This window comes from the organism of the source record quoted next, unplaced genomic scaffold (genome assembly GCF_019419815.1).
Source record: "Pyrus x bretschneideri cultivar Hongxiangsu unplaced genomic scaffold, Pyrus_bretschneideri_v1 Contig6, whole genome shotgun sequence".
NCBI lineage: Eukaryota > Viridiplantae > Streptophyta > Magnoliopsida > Rosales > Rosaceae > Pyrus > Pyrus x bretschneideri.
This window is the reverse complement of record NW_025999798.1, coordinates 6,778,664-6,802,472: the sequence shown is the minus strand read 5'-3', so window position 1 is coordinate 6,802,472 and position 23,809 is coordinate 6,778,664. Positions and strand designations below refer to the sequence as shown.

The following is a 23,809-nucleotide window of genomic DNA, read 5'->3' as shown; positions in this document are numbered from 1 at the left end:
TGCACAGAAATAACAACTAAAATTCCACAGAAACTACAAAAACATCATTTTGGTGACACATTGAAAATTGAAATACGCACAAATAGAGAATACAGTAAAATCTTGATAAATGAATGTTCGATGAAATAATAAATTCTGTTCATCCCGACTGAGACCAATGTACTAAAGTACATTTTAAGGTCCAACGAATATATAAATTAATAGTTGACAAAATACATAAATGAAATAACACATAAATATTCATAATACATATCTAGGAATTTTTTTACTTTAACAACTTCTATTTTCTCAATTCAACTCTTTCTCAAAATTTGCTTCTAAAATACATTATATCTTCCAGGGCATTAAGTTTGAAAAACACTTGATCTTTTAGTTCTTAAATTACTTAGAAGTTTGAAGTCATATACTCTTGAGACTAGGCATGCTTATAATTGTTGTTTTTATAAGATACATGTATTTTTGTTTAAAAAATAATTGTAATAAAAGAACAAAACAAAAAATATTTTTAAATTAATAAATATTCACAAGTAGCCATTTACCACAGTGATAGAAATGAGTTAAATCTTACATGACGGCGTGGGTTTGAATTCCTATCGATGACAAATCTAACATTTAATCTAACAAAATTTATCATTTAACAAAAAATAATAATAATAATATTCATTTGCTGATAAATTAATAAATTATTCATTTATTGATATAACAATAACTTTTCACATATAATAATTTTTCTTAGTTTCAAGAATATTCAATTATAGAGATTTTACTGTATATACCGTAGCACTTGCCATGAATGATTGATTGATTGTTGGGTCTGGCAAAACCTAAGCGTGGACAAGGCATGTAAATTTTTTCAATACATGCCGACATATATTCCCAATCTAGTATGGGAATCTCGATCAATAAATAATATCCAATGTTTGGTTCAAGGAAAATAACAGATAAAAAACAGTTTGTCTAAAGCTATATATGGTACGTTCATCATTTTCTACCCCGGTATGAGGTTAGGTAAAGGCTTCTCTTAGGTTTGGCCATTGTCGAGGGGAAACAGACATTTCTTAATTACCATGCTATGAGCATTATAAATCAATATATAGAGGAGACTTGAACATTATAATATTTTGTGTGTATGAGTAAACGAAATGAATCATTTGAGTTAATTACAAACCTTTTTACTTATGAGACATAGACGTATTTGTGTTGTAAAGTGTCATTAGTAGTAGGTCTGACAATTTTTTGCATGACCAGTTAGCCCGACAGGAAACAATACAAAAATAATGAGTTTCGGGTCAATCCGTTAACTACTTGGGTTGTTATCGAGTTATCTGTTAAGATCATAGGTTTGACATGACATGACTCGTTACGCAAACGATACAAACACGACTCGTTTGCCAAATCTAATTACTTGTTAAGTTCTTTTAAAAAAAAATTTGGTGCAGGGCTAGCCGTTAAATTCAGCAAACCTTAATTTGAGTTATCAACTACAGTACTCGCAAACCCTAGATTTGGGTGAAAACGCTGCCAAGTTGTCCATTTATGACCATGACTTTGGCATTTGTGAGTAGATGAATTCATTTGATAAGAACTAGCTAATATATAAACAAGAGAAATCACCCCATTTTTGAGCTCATCAGACTCCCAGCTCAGCACATTTACGAGGGATAAAATTAACCAAAAAATCAACATAAACAAAAGGAAAATTAACATAAAGGGGCATCAGCTTTTGGATGAAGAACTTTACTGGCAGTGCAGGTTACAAATAAGTCTTTCGAGAAAAAGGAGATAGAAAAAAATAAAAAACAGCAGTCACGAGTGGGAAGTCTTACACAGATCTGAGAGAATATTTATTCTCTTACTTTCTCAGCCAACAACATATAAAACAACGAAACTGATGACTGATGACTGCCAACAGCATATTTCTGTATTTTCTGCCTTCACAGAATAAGTAACAGCTGCAGGCAATTATAACAAAAATAAATAATAAATAGAATTTTATTTTTATTTATTTCCTACTGAATAAAAACAACATATATGAATGTCACTGCTAATTAATATTTCTGAATTTCTACTTTTTTTACAACCCTGCTTGGAGGAACACCAGCAAAAGAGTCCTTGCTTTCATGGAAGACTTTGCTATGGTGGGCTTGTAGTTTGAGGTAATTGTGGAACAGCTCAGGAGGGATAGACAAGGAAGGAGAAGATGAATTGGGCGGTAACGATGAGGAACAAAGGCCAAGCTCTATATCGGTTAATTCCGATGCAGAACTTGGGGCGAAATGCAAAACAAAGACAACAGACCTGGCATGACATCTTACAAGGTCAAGAAAAGGTCTTACAAGGTCAAGAAAAAGGGAAGGGATCGATGCGAAAGTAGTAGAAGATGAAAGGATATGGTCATGACGGATGTAGACGAAAAAAAAAAGCTCAGCTAGGATAGCACCAAATCCACATCAAGCACCTCCTCCCTCTAACACCACCACAAAGCTCGTCCCAAAATCAAAGCTCCCGTTTTGGTCTTCGCTTTTTTGAAAGCCTGCGAAAACACACGTACAACAGATCCCATCAAAACTCGAAGGTTAATGCGTGACATTTTATATATTAGCACAAGATATACAATATATGAAAATGTTTTAGCTTTTTCATACCTTGGATTGGAAATTTGTGTCTAGCTTTCATGTTTGAAGAGAGCTTTTGGGAATCCCACATCGACAGAAAGAAGAACGGAGAAAAAAGGGGAATTTTTGTGTGGAACAAAAGTGAAGGGGTAGTGGCGAGGTTTTATAATGGGCGCAGAGAGAGAGGACTGGCAGTGGGCTGCCCTAATGGACCTGACAGCGACAGGTCCAAGGCCCAGAAAGAATGTAAATGCTAAATGGACTGGGTGACGTCAGCACAAAGTCGGCCAGCGCCGAACCCCACGTTAAAAAAAGGTAAAAGGGCAAGTAAATAACGGTCGGTCAATAAGCCAAAATGTACTTTGCCCTCCGAATAATTATTTTGAAGAAAAATATTTAATAAGTTCAAAATTGAGATTGTTTAGCCTAGGGCTAGGCATTGGCCGGGCCAGACCTAAATTTGGAGGAACAGGACCCTACCCGTTTTAAAATGTAACTGGGCGGGCCGGGTTGGGTAGAGGGATTTTGAGTTTGGAAACCGGACCTAACCCGACCGGTTTGAAACGGACCGGTTCGGGGCGGGTCCATGGGTAGAAGAAGAAGCGGAGCTTGGGAATTGGAACTTAATGTCGGCCTTGTTTCCGTAGTCTTGCTTAATACCAATCTAAAGCAGGAGACTAGCTAATGAGGTTTAGTGAAGGGCGGAGTGCCCTGTGATGGGTGGTGCAAGTGTCTGGGTTCTCTAAGTTTAGGGTGTCGTCGAGGACTCGAGGAGGACAATCGAGGTTGCTGAGCCGTCGTGGTGGTTGGCATGGCCTAGATTCGCGACGGCGATGGTATTGGAGTACTAGAGGAGATGACTGACGGAGAGTGGGTGGAACCATGGAGGGGAAGGGATGAATGACGGCGAGAGAGAATCGAGTTCGAGGGCATTGTGACAGAAGGGTCGGTTTGGGCCGTTTTTCTATACATTTGGACTCGCCTGCCCCACCCCTAAAATTTCAAAGCCCCGGCCGGCCCCGCCCCATTTCTCTTATGAAAAAAATTGGAACCAACCCGTACGCACCCCGAACCTTGATTACCCGCCCCAACCCGTGGTTCCTATATCCGTTTGCCCACCCCTAGTTTAGCCAATTAATTATAGCAATAGATAAATGGTTTGTAATGTTTTTATCAAATTCGTTCATATATTTTTATACAATTCCATACCAAACGATCTAATTAATTTATAAAATATATATATATATATATTTTTTACATGGTGATTTAAAATAGGGTTGTTTAGATATAGGCCCATGCAACTCATATATCTCGAATAAAAACCCACCTATGAATCAACATCCAATAAAAACCCAAAATTTAAATAAATTGCCACATAAGAAAACAAGTAACCTATTAATATAAGTTATTTACAATTTATGCCACAACTTTCTATAACTGTTCTCATACAACCATTATTAGCCAACCATTATGGCTAACGTTTTTAACAATTTCTTTTACCAGTCTAATAATGGATTAATATAATGCATTACAATATCTCTTAACTATATAACTTTAGATAAAGTATTTTGCGAACACATAAACATAGATATGATAGTAAAACATAAAATAGAAGCTACATTTTTTGAAAAGTTAAATTGTAGGTGAATTATATTCATATGAAAACAAAATTGTAGATACACTATTGTTGTTAAAAAAGGTAAATCTTTTATGTAGTATTGTAGATACATTATTGTCACAGTAGATAAATTAGTTTCATATAAAATCAAAAAGTAGGTAAATTATATTCATACAAAAATAACATTGTGGATACATTATTGTTAAATAAGAAATGGTAAATTTTTATCCTAAAATTTGAACAATAGGTACATTATTTTATTGATAAATATTTTAAAAGATAGACTATTTCACTAAAAATATATATCTATTTAAATTGAAAAATGTTGTTAAGATTAAGAAAACTTGCCAAATTAATTCCTATATCAAATTAGAAGCAAATTTTATGTAGTGAGAGAAACATGAATCAACCAAATTAATTACAAAACGTGGAAATCTTGAATTCTCATATAACATGCAATGCATTTAGAAGTACCTTTTTTATTTTTTTTTATTTTTTGTAAAATCATTAATCCTCCGTAAAATCTACATATGTTTAATTGTGCACATTAAACATGCAAAAAGGGGTATTTTAGGCATTTGAAAAATTTTAAATGTGTAAAGTCAAACATAATTAATGAATTTGCTTATGTGGAGTCTAGTCATTGGGTTTTATTCGAGTAAAAAATTTATGTCGAGTTTTATATGAAAGAAATTGAGTTTGAGAGGTTAAAGTCATATTTTCAGTTTAAAATATTACTAATTTCCATCCTAAATAGTAAATATGAAGTTTTCAAGCCAGTCACATGGTAAATTGAAGATAACTGTTCCTTGTTTATTCCTTATTAATTACCCCCGCTATTCCCAGTATAATGGTTTATGCATGGAGTCATGACCGTACCAGAGAGATTTTTCAAAGTAACCGTCACACGAGGTGGTACATTACATGTCTCAATATAAATGATGGATTATGTGTGTTAAAAGGTTAATAACTTAAAAATTAAAATTTTCCACCACTTGTATAAAAACATGTGATGTACCATCCGTGTTCCCGTCACAACTAAAAATTTCTCGTATACAGAGGCCCGAGGGACCATGAACTCTCTATGGTCCACGTGGCAGGTTCTGGACCGTTGGGTCCACGGGAGAGTCTCCGGAATTTTACACAGAGTACGGCGGACACCATTGTAACCCAAAAATAATAATTTGTTTTGTTTTATTTTTAACAAACAGCCTTAACATTGTCTATTAATTTACTAAGAAATCACCAAAAGGTCCAAACTAATACTAATTTACTAGTTACAATGATCCTTGCGCAGCCTACAATGCATCGAGTGTGGATAGAGAATTAGATTTCTATGCATATACTCTAGTTCCATTTTACATTCGTACATCAAATTATTGAACATTGTTATGTCCCCCATCAATCTTATTTTCGTACTTTGTAATAAGACTGGTGAGAAGCATGAAACAGGTAGGACAAAACCATGTCCAATACCATAAAAGAAGTTAAGGTTTTCTTGTGGTAATGCAAAGTGTTGTCTAATCTAAAAGTAATATGGGACCTTACATGTTTTTATAAGTAACTGAGCTACTATCATTATTACCGATTGGTTTTATTGTGGAACCTCAAATTCCTTCATACTATCAGAGCAGATATATCCACATGCGATAGCCCACTACTGACCACACATGCTTTATATCAACTAATATACATTGTCCATGTGTTTGGTTTGCGTATTGTCACACGCAAGATGGCGATTGAGGACATAGAATGTTGAAAGTTTTAGTGGTGAACTCACAAGCTTAACACAAGTGGCATCTGCTGGACTAGGTGATGATAGTGATTAGGTTCAAACACTATCAAGAGAGGAAGTCTTTGTGGCCATTAGATTTGCCCGTAAAACTCCAATTAGTGGCGGAAAATTAGCTACAAGCGCCTCTAGAAGCATGAGGAGCGGAAGTTAGGATGTAGGGTATTCTATATACAGCATGGTTACATACACATAAGTGTATATATAATTGATGCAAGAGCCATCTCCAGCTGCTTGCATAAAAACAGCACAAGAGATGGGGAACAGAGAATCTGGGTAACTGCAAGAAACCTTAAATCGACAGTTTTATATTGGACTTCACTTCAAATACAGATCATATAAAATTGAGATCCTGTTGGAAATGGAACCTCAAGGGCGTGCGGGGAAGGGGGAGCATTACAATCACAGTCTCCCAAGAAATGGTCAAAGTAAAAGAGAAGTGATCACCTTCCCTAGTATTCCTTGGCCTGCGTTCTTCAATATTTTATTTTGTTAAAATTAATTAATTAATAAACATTTGATCACAAGGTTTGACTCTTCAGAGCCTTCAGAAATCTCTTTCATTTTACTGGCTTGTTTGCTTCTAAAGCTGGCGGCAACTATGAGTCTATGTGCCACATTAGGAGATTGTACCACTGTAAAATGCACAGCAGGCACTGAATTTGAATTGGTTCATACTTGTAGAAAACAAAAGATAATATTTACAACTTACTTAAAGTCTTAAAACTTTGATTTGATTTGGTCACAAGTGCCGCATATCAAAATTTGTGATCAGAAATTACGTGCATGCCCGCCTGTGGCCGGCAAAAAATTCTGAGCTCAGACAACACTAATCAGTAAATTTTATGTATCATAAATTCCTAGTGTGAACCTAGAAGTATTTTGTGAGCTGCCTCAAATTATTGTGGCCTCTAAAGGGCGGCAGATTCTTGCCATCTCCATATTTTTCTGTCTTGGCTTTTACCTTGCCTCAATCTCATGATGCCGTTCATTCTAATTGGGTGTTTTAATTTAATCTTACATACTCAGTCACTGTCCTCAATAACTCAGTCTGCATATTTTAATTTAAGCACTTTAAGCGTTGAATGAGATTATATGCATGTTTAGTAGTGTTTCTCACTTATGTAGAAAATGTTTATGCTCGTGAGCATTTTAGCTATAAAAAACACTTTTATTTGAAACATATATAAGTTTTAATAAAAATTTCAAATTCTAGAAGAAAAAACACATGATCTCTAGAAAAGTACTGAAAAAATGCAATTATAATTCAGAAACACCATTAGTGATATACAACTTAGGAAGAAGCACATGTTTGAGAGTGTTTTTTTGCTTATGTAGAAAACACGAACGTTTTGTATTTAAAATACTTTTGTTTGAAGCACAGTACAATTTTTATACAAATTTCAAGTTCTTGAAATAAAAAAGCACATAATCTCCAGAAAGCACTGAGAAACTCAATTATTATAACCCAGAACAGTATTAATGCCAAACAACCCGGGAAGCACAACATTTTTTATATTTCATGGAAGCACTTTTCACAATTCCAAAATCACTCCCAAACATGCCCTACACTAAGTTAGGCACATTGAATTTATTAGTACATGAATGGATGTACCTAACATGCATGTGGCCTAACATATTACTGAACTGAAGATCATAAACATCCCCTCGGTATCCTCCATTTTTTCACTGCAGTAGACACCACCACTTTTTCTTACTCAATCTGTACGTAAAAATGAGTAAAAACAATCAATGGAGCAGCTGCAAACGCAATATAATTTGCCATCGAGAACTGAAAGATGAGGCACCAACAGCTTGGTTTGTCTTTGTACAGATGGGGAAGGTTGACGTGACCTATGCATGCATTGCTGGATCGACCTATACAGCTCATACTACAATATACGAATGAGTGAAGTTAAATTAGGGTTTTGCACGTACGACGTTGTGTACATGCAGGCAAAGGAATCACAGGAAATACTAGGAAGCAGACCAGTGGCGTAGCCAGGATTTTCAAATAATGGGGTCATGATTTCGACAAATAAAATTGCACTGTACCATTTCGTTGAGCACCTAGTAAAAACGTAAAGACACAAGCTTTATTGGTTCTAATTTCCATTTAAGGTTTTGATATAAAGGCCCCCAACTAGCGTGGTAGTCAAGATTTTCAAATAATGGGATCATGATTTCGACAAAAAAAAAAAAAAAAAAAAAAAAAACTGCAGTGTACTATTTCGTTGAGCACCTAGTAAAAATATGTCAATTCTAGCCAACATCTGCTTAAGGCTTATGCCAACATATGTCAACACTTACTATGATACGTAGAGGCTTATCAAGGATGGCTACAAGAAATTATAGAGTAACGTTGAAGACTGCCAAGGCTTGTCAACTGACGCATTTCATTCGAGCATTTCGCACAACAGAGTCGGACACAAGAAGAGAGAAAAGGAAGACAAGATAGGAAAAAATTAGAAGAAGAAGTAGGAGAATGAGGTTGTAATTTAGTTTGTCCTAACTGTTTATAGGGTCAAATAAAATACACATACAAATATATATCGGGTTTTAAAGTTGTTGGGGTCATGAACAACCAATGACCTCATGTTGACTCTGCCAGTGAAGCAAACATACATGCATAGTTGGCGTGAGGTGACTTGATAGAATTTTTTATTTTTTTTATTTTTTTTAATTTTTTATGCATTACCAAATGAGGAAACCAATCATGTCGATTTTTGGGATAAAGGGAAAGAGCTTCAGGACATGTCCAACTTAGAGGAGCTGTTTGGGTTTATATCCTTGTTTTATTTATTTATTTTTCTTTCTATTCTTCTTCCCGTTTGGTTCTTGGTGGTTTAGGGAAGAAGGAAAGGAACAAAACAGACCTGCAAAGACACGGAGATAGTGAGTGTGCATGTGTGTGAATTATTTGAATTTGGGGCTCGTGGACAGGACCACCTATGATTTTTAGGGAAAAGAGTAACACCCATTTAGGAAATATGGAAAATTAACAAAAATTTGGACAACGAATAGAATTTTAACCAACCAATATAACTTTTCATAATTCTAACCAAAACTTGACATAAAAATATTAAAATGTCCTTTCTTAACTAAAATAATTACAAAGCTTTATCTTTTCCAAGGGTTGACGGCCATCTAAAAGCTTTTGCGGTTCTTTTATTTTCTTATGCCATATTTACTTAAAAGTTGTTTGATCCTAATTTCTTTTCCCCTCACATTTATCTGTTGTTAGCACAAAACATCAATACATTCTTTCCAAATTGCCTGTTAATTGTTGTACCAATATATAGATCTAGCTGCTCTGATTATGATAAGTTTGAATCAATGTGCTTTCTGTTTGTATTTCGTTCTGTTTTGTATGTTTATGGCACATAATTATAAACCAGTTATTGCACTTATGGTGTGTTTAAGAATTGAGAAGCGAGGGCTTTGCTGGTTGGTTATGCTTCAGTTTTCTACCCTGAATATTGATGATATAACTGAATTTGTTAAGAACGGTGGAGCTTCTAATGCCAAAAATTGGTTTTCATCTTGTTGCAGAAGTTGGTGTTCATTTTGCCGTCGAGATTGCTTGGGTCATTGCCATTTGTGGTGACGATGGTCTTCATCATTGTTGAGCCGCTTTGGCGACGAACGCTTCTGTGAAGGCATTGATGTATTATATTGCATACAAAACCAAGAGAAAAACTTAGATACAGATCGATGAAAACACGCACAAACAGAGAGAGAGAGAGAGATCATTCAGTGGTTGTGGTCCGGGTGTCAAAACATTGAAAGACTGCACATTGGAAAAAATATAATTTCATAATTATTTTAGTTAAAAAAAGGTATTGTAGTATTTTTCATGTCAAATTTTGTATACGATAATGAAAGTTATAATGGTTGGTAAAAGTTTTATACATGGCCCAAATTTTGGCTAGTGTATAAATTTCCCCATCCATTTCTTTTTTGCTAGTGCAAGCTCCCACTCATGAAATACTATTAAAAATGAGCATTACTTAGTTTTGTTTGACACGTTTACTGATCTGTAATCCAAATCAAAAGAACAAGTTAGATTCTGATTACATATTATTTTTGTGATTATTAATTAAGGAGGAATTAAGGATTTCCACACAAAATAAGGAACTCAACTCTTAATTATAGGGAAATACTCTTTGGGGTGTTGTATTCTGATTCCTAGAAAACAAGTAATTAATAAGAAATTCATCATTTTTTTATCTATTAGGTCTTCACATTATTTTTAAAATTTCAAGTTTGTCCATTATTTCTAAAATTTAGTAATCAAATTCGTTTCCTTCCTGATTCATGTGAACTAATAAAACTTATACAGAATTAGTATCATTCTTATTCTATTTTTAGATTGTTCAGTAAACAACTTTAAAAAGAATCTATATTTTAACTCCTCATCAATCTAGTTCCTCCTCAATCAATTCAATTTTGATTACAGAGTAGTAAATATGAATTTCCATTACAGATTAGTAAATATATTATAATATAGCTAAGAAGTCATTTCCTCTTACAACTTAACAAACATATATTGACATTACATATGAAAACAACAAAATGAAAATTTTATACACATGTGTCAAACTGTAACAACAAAACATGTATTGATAAAACTTGTATCTTATAATTTTACAAAAATTATGTTTAGACATACAAAACTAACACACTTTCTAATAAAGATGTGTCTGGAAGTATAGCTCCATTCACACGTGTCCCCACATTGATTCATTGCTTTCAAAATTTTCAGATATATATATATATAAGCCAATTGTTATAAACCAACAAATGTCTATTTGATTTTCTCTACACTTATAATTAAGTTGAGGTTGTCACTTATACTACGGTGTAGTTGTATTCCTCTTCATTTGTAAGTGAGAGGTTTTAGATTTGATTTTCGAAAAGTGCGAAGTTGAACCACATTATTATGGCAAGCCCATTGTAAAGTTTAGCTTACTTCTCCACTCCTCCACGCCCTTAGTACAGATACCATCGTTTGTTCAAAAAAAAAAAATTAGTTGACGTTGGTACTCAATATTTAATTAACACCTTGACGTTTTGAAAGAGAACACCATCACAACCTGCCTGCATCCCTAAGGTATACAATTATAAGAATTTAAAAAAACATGGGCTGGGCCTTAATGGGCTTTTCCACAGCTTGTAACTGGGCAAGCTTGGTCCATCACCTTCATGTTGAGAACCAAAGGCCCAATAACACAACCCACACCGTTAACGTTGGATGCCACGTGGAAGGCACCTACCGTAACAATAAGCTTTTCGATTTCATATCTAACGGAACAGCTACTACTTAGTTAAATAATGCTCAGTCAGAGCTTGGGCTGTTTCAATCAGAAATGGCGGTAGTGCCTCTGTTCGTCACGGCGACGAAGCTCGCCGGACTACTAGTGACGCTCACAGTCGCTGCCAATGCCTACTCTTACGGAAAGAATGAGGCTCGGCTCTGTTATATTACAGGTGAAGTTTGAGTGAAGAACAAACTCCTCAAAACGAACCAAGATAGTCTAACAGATAATACAATCATTGTAAACTAAAACATACTAATCAAATTCAAACACATTCAACAGCCAAAGGATTGGACTGTTGAGAACTTTCAGCCGAGCCTCCAACAACTTGACCATCGCATCTGACCTTGACAGTTGGTTCTGGCGGGAGATTGCAATTTCAAATTCGGATTCTCAGTAATCACATGCTATCATTTTTCTTTGTTGATATCTTCTGTATGCCTACCTATTGTGCGGGTTCTTGGCCTAGTGGTCATCCTGAAATGCTGGAGGCTGCCACTTCTGCTCTACCTAGCGGTGTTTTCCAACAGGCCATGCATTGGATGGCCATTGCACACACAAAGGTCTATGAATATATTCATGAACAAAGGTTTCTCTGCCTCATTTAAGCTCTGGAAAAGAAGATCTGTTTGAAGTAAAACATGTGCGATTTGCGTTTAATAATTATTTCAGTGAACTTTGTGTTTTAACTTTTTGAGGTCCTCATCAAAACCAGTAGTTGGCGTGGCGCACCATGTCTAATTTATGCGGCCATATGGTCCCTTCGATGTTGCTGCTGTTTCACTGGCTAACTCCTTGACTCTCCACTCATATGTGGATAGTGTTTCTGATAAGCTGGATTTCTTAGGCAAAAACTACTACGGACAGGTTTCCTCACCCCTCTGAGTTCTAACCAAGTAAACTGGCACTCTCCTGCTCCTATATATAGAGTAACAAAGTTTACTATAACATTAATCTTCTGCCCTTCGGGAAGTGGTGTGTGGTGCTGGACAGAAGCTAGTAGAGACTGATGAGTTTAGTGAATCTGGACGTGGGGTATATCCAGATGGCTTGTACCGCGTGCTTCTTCAGTTTCATGAAAAACATAAACATCTTAATGTACCCTTCATGATTACTGAAAATGGGGTAGCCGATGAGACAAATTTGATCCGTCGGCCATATCTACTAGAGCATTTACTTGCTGTTTATGCAGCCAAGATCAAGGTTTGATTCTCCACTGCACTTTTCAGAATTTTTTTTAAAATAAAATATACCTTAATTTGGTGATGGTCGGTGTTATAAGTGCTATGGTTTGATACTTTGATTTATAGGGTGTCCCTGCGCTTGGCTACCTGTTTTGGATTATTTCTGATAACCGGGAGTGGGCGGCTGGGAATGGTCCCAAGTTTGGACTTGTAGCAGTTGACCGTATGCCAATAATCTTTCCCGGATTCCACGTCCTTCTTACCATCTATTTACTAAGGTAAATGTTTTTTCTTGTCCTTGCTCATGTTTTCTTTCCATGTTCTGCTTCTTTCTCCCTAATACAGCCGCAGTTGTACTATTTGTTAAAAGTTTTGGCGACTGTTTTCACTTCAGGTGGCGACAACAGGTAAAATTACACGAGATGATCGGGCACAGGCTTGGAGTGACCTCAATCAAGCTGCTAAAGCCCATTTATCGGGAAGTTAATAGGCACGGTTTGATGTATGCAGGTAAACGATGAGACTTAGTATTCTTGTAGGTCCAAATTATTCAGCATCTTCCACAGGTACTACGTATTGATTTAAGAGCAGGTTTCACCATGCAACAAGGTCAGCCCCCAGATGAGATAACCTGTAGGCTAGATTCATAGGTCAGTGAAGCCACCGTAAAAATATAGGGCTACCGTTGACGAGTGAAGCTTCCTCGGGTTCTAACAGAACTCAGGTGGTCACTTGGGAATGAACCCTCCTACACAATATAATACTGCAATTGTTAAGAACCTTCAAACCTTCCTGTGCAAGCAGAGGTTGACTTATCTTTTGCGTTTATTTTTTATTAATCAGAATTGTTATTAGCACTTCAATATATCATCCTTCATCATATTCCTTTGGTTAATGGATCGCATTTTTGTCCTTCTTCGTATTATGATAACAAGAGGCCTTGATGAACCGATAGAGCTGCCCTATACTGAAAGAGATTGGCGATTTGGACACTAGGAGATGGAAGGTCTCTAGGACCCCCTAAGTCTCTTTTCAAGATTTATTCTCCAACCTCTCTCCTCCCTCAAATGGAAACCTAACAAGGAGAAATCGTATACCTGTAAGGACAAAGTAACAAGCCTGGTGCAATGAAAGAGTATCCTTTGTGATTATCCTTAGTTTTGGTTCAACATTGTAATCTCACCAACTTTTCATAATTTGGTCATGTATAATGTCTCAAATGAATAGTGGAGATCACTGATTACATTAGACAATATTTGTAAATAAGAGTCTTTGCAGTTAGCCCAAGTACTGTAGAAATTCTGAGGTCCGGCACCTGAATCATGTGTCCATGTGGACCTCAGACACACAAAAAGAAGACCACATAACCCTTACCCGAGCCCTACTTAATTTGTCATGCTAACCCTACCCCATTTTAGTCCCACATTTCCTCTCTCATTGACCCCAATTCGGTTTCCCTACCCAAGAACTTCTCTAAGTAGTGAGGGAGAGTGGGATATTGGGTTGGGACCGTGAGAGATTCCATGTTTGATTCCTTACAATATAACAAAAGAAAAAGACCTTGTGTACCTCAATGCAAGTTTCTTATGATGGGCTACTATTCTTCAAGCCCATTGTTCATATCCTTATCATCTAGATTAGAAATGCTAGTATCCAATTTACGGATGGGAAATAATATAAATACTCTTTTTAGCTTTCCATACATTTTTATTTAATTTCGTTGGTTATTTTTATTTTATTTATTCAATTCGATAATCAAAAATAGAGTGAGATGTGTGATAAGCTAAAAGATGTGTGAAAATGCAAATGAGGGTTGGTTGAGCTGATAAGGATTGTTCTCTTCTCTAGACCAAAGTCTAGATTTGAGTCTCGCTGCTGGAAATCCTTCTTTGTAGGAGATCTATGAAAACCAAGAAAGGGCTAAGACCCCTCTGTAAGTTCTCAAATAGACTTGTGGTATGTCCTGGCCTTAGGACAGGATTGAAGAAAGTTGAGGTTCCACCATAAAACCAATTGGCAATATAAGGAGTAGCCCAACCTTTTATAAACTCATGCAAGGTCCATTTTCCCAGCAATGTGAGATTCATTCTTAACAAGCTCTCTCACGTGTGGGGAATTTTCAAGCCTAACACGTGGACAACACAATGGGATGACGTAGAGCGCGTGTTGCCATTTGGTACACGTGGGACAATCTGCTCTGATACCATGAAGAAAGTTGAAGTTCCACTATAAAATCAATTGGCAATATGAGGAGTAGCCCAACCTCTTATAAATCCATATAAGGTCCATCCTCCCATCAATGTGGGATTCACTATCAACAAGGATATTCCCATCCAACTCCTCTAAACTTTTCTTGACCGAAAAAAAAAGTGTGCGAAAATTGCCTCTATTTACAGATGAGCTGGTCAGTTTCCTGAAGCACTATTTTGTTTTAAATAACAAAAATAAAGAAAAGAAAAGAGCAAAATTTTGGAAACAAAGAGATGTATTTGTGGGAAAATATACTGCATGTATGGTGACGTTCACACCAACACGGGGGAGGTTCACGAGGCCTTATTCTATTGGCGGTTTTTTGATATAGGTCCAAAGTAACTAAAAATTGGACCAATTTCAAAAGTCAAAAGTCATTAAAAATTGGACTTATTTCAAAATGTGGCCTATAAAATTGGACCTATTTCAAATTTTCCCTATTCTATATTATGACACAAGCCTTAAGATCCTATACTTTCAAAATACTCCTTTATATGGAGGCAGATTCTCTGCCCTTCCACTTTCTATGCCCTTCTGTTTGTGTGGTCACGGTTAAGCCACGTCACATTTTATATTACTATTTCTTTTTATCTTATTATTTCTACAAAAAAATAATATAAAATGTTGATGTGACTTAACTGTGACCACACAAAACAAGAGGGCACGGCAAGTGGGAGGGCAGAGAATCTGCCTTCCCTTATATGGCAACACAATGTCATATTTGAACAACTTATTTTAGATGACGTAATATACACGTGATTCAACAGTAGGAGATAGTCCTAAGATGAGGACATCTCATTTATTATAAATCTCTCATTATTTTTATTTTATTTTTAAACAAATAATATTATCTATACTAAGAGATGGGGTTGGACTAAGCCTCACAATAAGGTAGCAACAATTTAGGGCAAATTCACTTTTAGCGATAATTGAACCTAAGATCTCTCACTTACAAATGAAGAGGTATATCACTAGACCGTAGTACTAAGTGGCGACTCTCCATATGTTAGTTAAACGCATTGATAACTATTTCATTTTCAACCGTTTAAATTTTTAACTATTAGTTCTTTGTAGGTGTTAAATTTTTGTAGGTCAGGATTTATTTTTTAAAAAGGACTAGCTAAAAGTGCTTAATGGATATAGAGATATTAGTTTCCAAAATTCAGGTTTATCGTATGCTTTGTGTTTGAAAGCTTTCAAACTTTGTGGTTATGGTCATCGATTCATTGCATCCAATTTGTTGTTGATACAGGGAAACAAGGGATTATTTCTTAATTTGTAATTAATTAGGTTATTTATTTTATTTTCTATAATAACTTATTAGACAAGAAAATTAAGTATTTTCCTTTTGTATTTCAATTTCTTGTACATATTCTAAGATTATTTTCTCTATTTAAGCACAATGTAATTTAGGGTTTAGGAAGATGTTTGAGACATTACACTAACACTCATTCACGTTTTAATTCACTTTCACATAACCCCTTCAGTCAACATTTTACTAATAAATGGACAACTTTACCGTCATAGCTAATTAATTAAATAATAAAAAGCATATTAGAAAAAAATATTAAAAATAAATAAATTCAACATTAAAAAAAATTAAAAACTTAAAAAATTGAGAGAAAGAGGAGAGAAAACCCTAAACCCTCCCCAGCTCCACGACCCACGGTTTTTCCTCTCGTCATCCCACCATCGCCACCTTCATCCTTAAACCTTCCCCAGCTCCTTCAGTACCTTTTCCTCATCTTTTTCCTTCTGAAGATTGGCCAAATTGGACTCGTCATACTCCTTCTCGGCCTCGGGTGCCTCCAAGGGCTTTGCTATTGCACCTTGCTTGGAAGACATGGCTGCGATCTAAGGCAGAAGACTTGCTCGATTGGTAGACGCAGCGGCCCTAGTTTAGAAGTTTTAAATTTATTTTTTTTATGTTTAATTTATTTATTTTTAATTTTTTCTTTTTCTAATATATTTCTTTCTTTTTTAATTAATTAGTTATAAGGGTAAAGTTGTCAATTTATTAGTAGAATATTGACTGAATGGGTTATGTGAAAGTGAATTAAAACATGAGAGGGTGTTAGTGTAAAGTCTCATACGTGAGGAGGTTTTGTGAAAACTCTATAAATTTCAAGGAGTGTTAGTGTAATTACCCCGACGTTTGGTATATTGTTATTGAATAATGCTCTTTGAGCGGCAAGAGTTTCTTGCAGTTTATTCCAATGTGCCGTTCTTGATGATGTGTGTGCTTCCAAATTTATAAAGATCAATGGGATTAGTATTTGGGAGCATTGGCTCCCTTTTTTTTTAAACAATATTGGCAACTTAGACACCGATCACTAATTTTTTTCTAGCACAATATGCCACGTGTCAACTTTCATTCTCTCCTTGATGGAGATCATAGGCAATTCTAACGAATTTGGCATCTACGGATGTGCACAAATTTAATTCAACATTTGCCATATAGGAATAAACTCATCTTTTAAGGTCCATATATAGATGATGAAGTTTAGAGCAATGACAGAGCTAGCATGGGGTCATTGATTGTTCTTGAATCAACAACTTTAAAAATCCTATGTATATTTGTTTGTGTATTATATTTGACCCCTATAAACAACTAAGGCAAACTAAATTATAACCTCCTTCTCCTACTTCTTTTATTATCTTCTATCATATTTGTCTCCCTTTTATCTCTTCTTGTGTGCAACTCTATTGTGACTGAATGAAGCTTTTTTGGTTAATATTATGTTGGCAAGAATTGAAAGATGCCTATTAAGTGCTAGACAAAATGACCGAATAAAGTTTTTTTGGTTGATATTATGATTCCATTATTTAAATATCCTGGCCACGCCATTAGAGACATTATGCAAAGTGTGTGTGTGTGTATCAATTTTTTAATTACCTCGGTATATAATTATATGCAAAATGTGCCATGCCTTTCACTCACTGTCAAACTGATAAAGACTCTAACCATATGCATATAAGCATTGAATCTTTAGTTATTTGACTTACAGAATTGTATGTCCCAATTTTTGAGTTGGTCAAGGAAAGGTATTGTAACATCTCACATCATCTAGGGGAGTGAATCATGTAAGCCTTATATGTATATTCTCATCTCTACCTAGCACGAGGCCTTTTGGAAGCTCACTGGCTTCGAGTTCCGTAGGAACTCCGAAGTTAAGCAAGTTCGTGCGAGAGCAATCCCAAGATGGGTGACCCACTGGGAAGTTCTCGTGTGAGTTCCCAGAAACAAAATCATGAGGGTGTGGTAGGGGCCCAAAGCGGACAATATCGTGCTACGGTGGAGTTAAGCCCGGGATGTGGTGGATCCCGGGCCGGGATGTGATAATTTGGTATCAAAGCCAATCCATGGCCGGATGTGTACCGACGAGGACGTCGGGCCCCTAAGGGTTGTGGATTGTAACATCCCACATCGCCCAAGGGAGTGGATCCTCTCAGCCTTATATGTAGGAGTTCATAGGAACTTCCAAGTTAAGCGAGTAACGCGCGAGAGCAATCCCAGGATGGGTGACCTATTGGGAAGTTCTCGTGTGAGTTCCCAGAAACAAAACCGTGAGGGCGTGGTCGGGGCCCAAAGCGGACAATATTGTGTTACGGTAGAGTTGAGCCAGGGATGTGACAGGTATCTTCTCCAGATCTCTTCTACTAAGGCTATCTCCAACCGAATGAGGGCCAGAGGGCTAGTTTTAGCCCTCTGGCCCTCCAAGAAATTAATATTTTAATAAACAGTGCAGGGCTATGTCACTTACCATCTCCAACCGAAGGCCATAGGGCCAAACATAGCCCTGTGACACAAAATCATCTCGAACCGAGGGACAAAAGGTTGTAGGGCCATACATAAGTTATTATTTAAATTTAAATATTACAACAACTTCAATTTAAAAACTACAACAACTTAAATTTATAGGAAAAAATGAGAATTTTTTAATATTTTTCTTTAAAAAATTTGCCAAAAAAAAAAAAATCAAATCCAATAACTGATGTCATCAGCATGATGTTATGTTATATTGTTTAATATTGTTTAATGTTGTTTCATGTTACTTAATGTTATTTAATGGCTTAGGAAGTTATAGGAAAAAAATAGAATTAAAATTTTTATTTTAAAAAAAAAAATTCAAATATAAGGGCTAGCTGATGTTAGCTAGTCGTTGCATTCAAATTTGTGGCCCGACTCGGGGCTGGCTGACTGGTTCGGTTGGGCCAGCCGGTTAGCCCTTTGACCTTTTTTTTTCCATGGGGCCCACAAGCCATTTGACCTAGCCCTCGGTTGGAGACGGTTTTCGGCCATCTGGTCCTTTAGACCCTTCGGTTGGAGATGGCCTACCGAGGGCTGGCCAGAGGGCTCGTTTTAGCCCTCTGGCTCTCCAAGAAATTAATATTTTAATGGACAGTATATGGCCATATTTGCCTCCGTCTCCAACCGAGGGCCAAAGGGCCATAGGGCTCGTTTAGCCTTATCACAAAAAACCGTCTCCAACCGAGGGCCAAAGTGCTATAGGGCCAAACATAATTCATTATTTAAACACTACAACTTAAATTCAAATCCAACGGCTAAGTGATGTCAACATGACGTCAGCTAGCCGTTGGATTTGAATTTTTCTTTTGTTATAAATAGGGTGGATATTGGGCTATAATTCACACAACTTTGAATTCAATCTATTTCAATTCAATCTCTTTCAATTCAATCTTTTTCAATTCAAGTTTGCAATGAATTCCAACTTTGGATCCTCTTCGGATTCCAACTAGGGGTCCTCATCCAATTCCAAATTGGAAGCAAAATGGGCACAAATATTTTTTTATGTTGTATCATTTGTATGTTGGTTAATGTTATTTAATGTTGTGTCATATTATTTAATGTTGTTTAATGTCACTTAATTGAATTTAATGTTGTATAATGGCTTAGGAAGTTATAGGAAAAAAATTTAATTTAAAAAAAAATTTGAAACAAATTTTGTGAGGTAGAAGTTATAGGAAAAAAATAGAATTTAAAATAAAATGAAATAAATTTTGTGAAATAGAAGTTATAGGAAAAATTTGTAAATAAAAAATAATAATAAAACTGTTAAAAAAAAAAAATCAAATGCAACGGCTAGCTGACGTAAGCTAGCCGTTGCATTTGAATTTTAGCTTAAAGATTCCTGTAGGTTATAACCGACACGAATAATGATTTTTTTGGCCAACCCTCCAGCCCTCTCAGATTCCACGAGCCCTCTAGCCTAACCCTCGGTTGGAGACGGTTTTCGGGCTATTTTCGGTCATCTGGACCCTTCAGTTGGAGATGACCTAAATCCACCAATTCGGGCCTTTGAAAATTGATCCAATGACTATAGTTATTATAACTTTTAAAAGAGGTTCATGTTTTTAATCGTATGATCAAATTTCAAAAATCCAAATTAATATATTGATAGATTTTGTGGAAAAGATCCGGAAATGATCCATTTCTGTTGCTCACAAATGGGCAGCCAATAGAATACCTGCATGCTGTTGTTCATGTCAAAAAGGCTCATGTTGCCATCACCTTGTCATATCTTCGCCAATCCTTTACAACATTAGCATCACTTCAATATCAAATCAATGCATTATTTATATCTATGTCAGCTATACAAATAAAGTCTGTGGGTTTGGATTAGAATAAAACATTAGCTCCTGTTGGACCGTTGAAAATGATTGTTAAATACTAATATTTAAATAGATAATAGTTAAGATTTACATCCATACGCATAATCAACGTCATAAATTGAGTAATTAATTTATTTGTATCAATTTATTTTTCTTATTTTGTAAGTTACGCGTATAATATTCGTTCATAAAAATACTTATGTTTTAGTTTTTTAATCTATTACCAGCGACTTAACATGTTTATGTATAAATTTATGGTTTCATAATTAAACTAAGAAATATTCCTCACACGAATACTGATGTAAAATATATATATATATACACACACACACGCGCACATATATAATTCGAGTCAAATGTTGGATATGATTCCTTGTATAGGGACATGGATCTCCTCTGGATCCATTGGTCATAATCCACCAAATTCCGTAATTTAGATTATTGAAATTTGATTTAACAGTTACAAACATGAACTAACTTTAAAAGTTATAAAAACTTTAATTGCATCTTTGTTTGGCAATATCTTATTAATGGCCAATGCAAAACATCAATTTATTGCTTAGAACGTCTGCCAATCGAAGAGTCTAGCGAACAAAAAAGAATGCAAATCGTATGTGAAGATGGCTTTTGAGGCTTTGGCCATAAAATTAATATTTGTTGTATCTATCTTTATGTGTACACATTATTTTATTGTATATAATAAAAATTAAAATATTTAAGTATAATAACATGATGCCATATCAACAATATGCATGGATCAAAAAAATTATAAAATTATGAAATCACATTCAATGAGCGTCTAAATCAAACACAAAAGAAAATAATAACTTGAATTGGACAGTCAGATTGAGACATTGAGTTGGGTTTCCAATTTGATAAGTTAATGCAGATTAACACTGCTATGCTAAGGTTGAATCACCTAATTATTAAAAAATTATCACTGAGAAGTGACTCGTAAATCAAATAGATATTGTACACAATGGCAGATTTAAACTTCTTTTTATCCCTTGTATCCTAACTTATATATGTATATAATGTATAAGCACAAATGTGAAGATTGTTAGCTTTGGGGATGTTTTGTATTTGTGTTTTAGCTTTGGGGCCTTTGGTTTTTGTTGGTGCTGACTGTGAATCTGCCGACCTGAGCATTGGAATGGCAAGTTGCACGGTGATTGTGATGGTGACAATTTCCATCAACGGATTTGTCTAATTTGGTTATCATGTGCTTTATTTGGACTTGTCTTTTCGGTCTAATTGCATCTTATTTTTATGTTTATTTCCTTTAACATTTGTAATATCTTCTTCTATCAACGAAGTTCATGTGTGTGTATATATATATGATTCGGGGACGCACTTTTGACATACGTTTTTGTGGGTCTTATTCTGTAATGTATTTCAACGATTCAACCATTTATTTTTATAACTTAGCTTAAAGATCATGTCAATAAAAAATCACCCAAATTCAAAACTACATTACAATTGGATTAAATTTGGTGTTTTTTTGTAGGACCGTATTTGTTCATTTTCTTCACCACAAAATGAATGCCTTAGTGCTTTTGGATATATCTTTTTTTTTTTTTTTTTTTTTTGGCGCAAATATGAGGATGTACAAAAATAAAGATGCAGATTTGAATTGTTGAAATATTTTACGAAGTTAGCCCTACAACATATGCGTTAAAATGTGTGTAAAAAACATGTGTCTAGAGATTTTAACTAATATATATTAAGCTTTATATCTTATGTTTGGCCCCCGAACTTGAAGTTTTAGCTCCACCCCTAAATTTGTACATATTGCTCGTGATGTGACTCGACAATGAGAGAATGCTAAGACTAAATGACTTAGTTATTCTGAGACCACTGATATCAGTTGATTGAATGAAACTTTAAAAGCGACTCATCAACCAATATGGCCATGAACATTAGCGTGAAGACGACTTTTTATTTTTATTTTTTAGTGTATAGTGACCTTCTATTTGTTAATAGTAAACATCTTAACCTTGTAATGTGTATATTGGCGTGGCCACATGAAGTTATATAAAGTAATGTACAAATTAGGAAGCGTTTGATGCTTCATGTTAACAATTTAATATCAACAGATGGATAACGACCTCCCATCTTGCTGATCGTACTCACCCAGGAACACGACTCATTGAAAAATCTCAATCAGATGGATACAAGTGGTTGTACATTTAAAAAAAAAAATAAGTATATTATGATACTTGGTATATCGAGTTGTGTATTGAAAATTTTATCCCTAACTACAGAAGCTACGTACTATCAACTTTAACAAATCAAAAGATTCATTCTTAATAAAAAATAATGAACTTTGTCTACCACTTATGTAAGAAGACCATATGTTTTTTGGTAAATAAGAATGCCATATTTGTGACCACTTTATACCGAGCTTCACACTCTCTCTAAAATACAAAACTAATCTAATACGATCATTGTTTGGACTGCATTGGTACATAATCTAATTAATTTTGGATTAATATGTGATGAGAAATGTAGGATAAACCGTGTTATTCTACCAATTAATTTGTGTACCATCTCTTTGATTGAAAGAAAGAAATTATGGTGCGATACTGTAATACCTTCACATGAAGGATCAATTGACAACACAAGCTATTTATACAATAGCAGAGTGTGACATAGAGACAACTGTTTTTTTTTTTTTTTTTTTTAACCGCAAAGTTAATCTCATTTTAGCATTGCTATCCTAGAAAGTGACTATGAAGTGAATTTATTAATAAAAAAAGAAGAATACTATTTAACTAATAACAAACTACTTAACCAAGTCTCTCAATGCATCAAATGATGTCACCTGTCACTAAATCTTTTTTTGTTGGTCAAAATCTATATCATTCAACATAAACTTTTACTCATGTTTAAGAATGTGCGTTGGTTATATCGAGTGTTGTGTACTTGTACCGCACTATATTTTTTCAGATAAAGAGGTTGAGTTCATCTTCAGTTTTTTACCAGTAAGTCTCACTTGTATTAGACATGAGATATGATAATGTAGCTTATCTAACATTTTCCAAATGTAAAACCACAAACAGATTATAACTTGATTAGTCGAAAACTCATCCAAATTTGTCGATTGTAATCACAATTAATTAAATTCCTAATCAACCACTGACCACGTAAGTATGGCTTTCACAGTAATGACCAACACTTGAAGAATGATGAATCACGAAATTCCTTGAACCCAAATCAAAAACCCAGAAAAAACTAGATTATGCCATATTGTCATGGGCAATTAAAGATGGGTGAACCACAAATATGGACCAATTACACCATCCATGATCCATCTAGTATTGTCTTTATCATGTGAGATACGATTGGACGTAGGATCTGTATAGTAACTGAAGTTGGTACCTTTGGGATAAGAGTTG

The 23,809-nt window shown here is 35.1% G+C and overlaps 1 long non-coding RNA gene and 1 pseudogene across 1 annotated transcript; one reads left to right on the top strand and one right to left on the bottom strand.

Annotated features, from left to right (window-relative positions):
• Window positions 1-1,719: 1,719 nt before the first annotated feature.
• On the bottom strand, window positions 1,720-2,768 carry LOC103961268. The gene is made up of 2 exons (XR_669374.3): window positions 2,646-2,768; window positions 1,720-2,533 (listed from the first exon to the last, which is right to left on the bottom strand). It is a non-coding gene; the product is annotated as an uncharacterized LOC103961268 (long non-coding RNA).
• An 8,626-nt stretch (window positions 2,769-11,394) lies between these two features.
• Window positions 11,395-13,658, top strand: LOC125471418 (annotated as a pseudogene).
• Window positions 13,659-23,809: the final 10,151 nt, after the last annotated feature.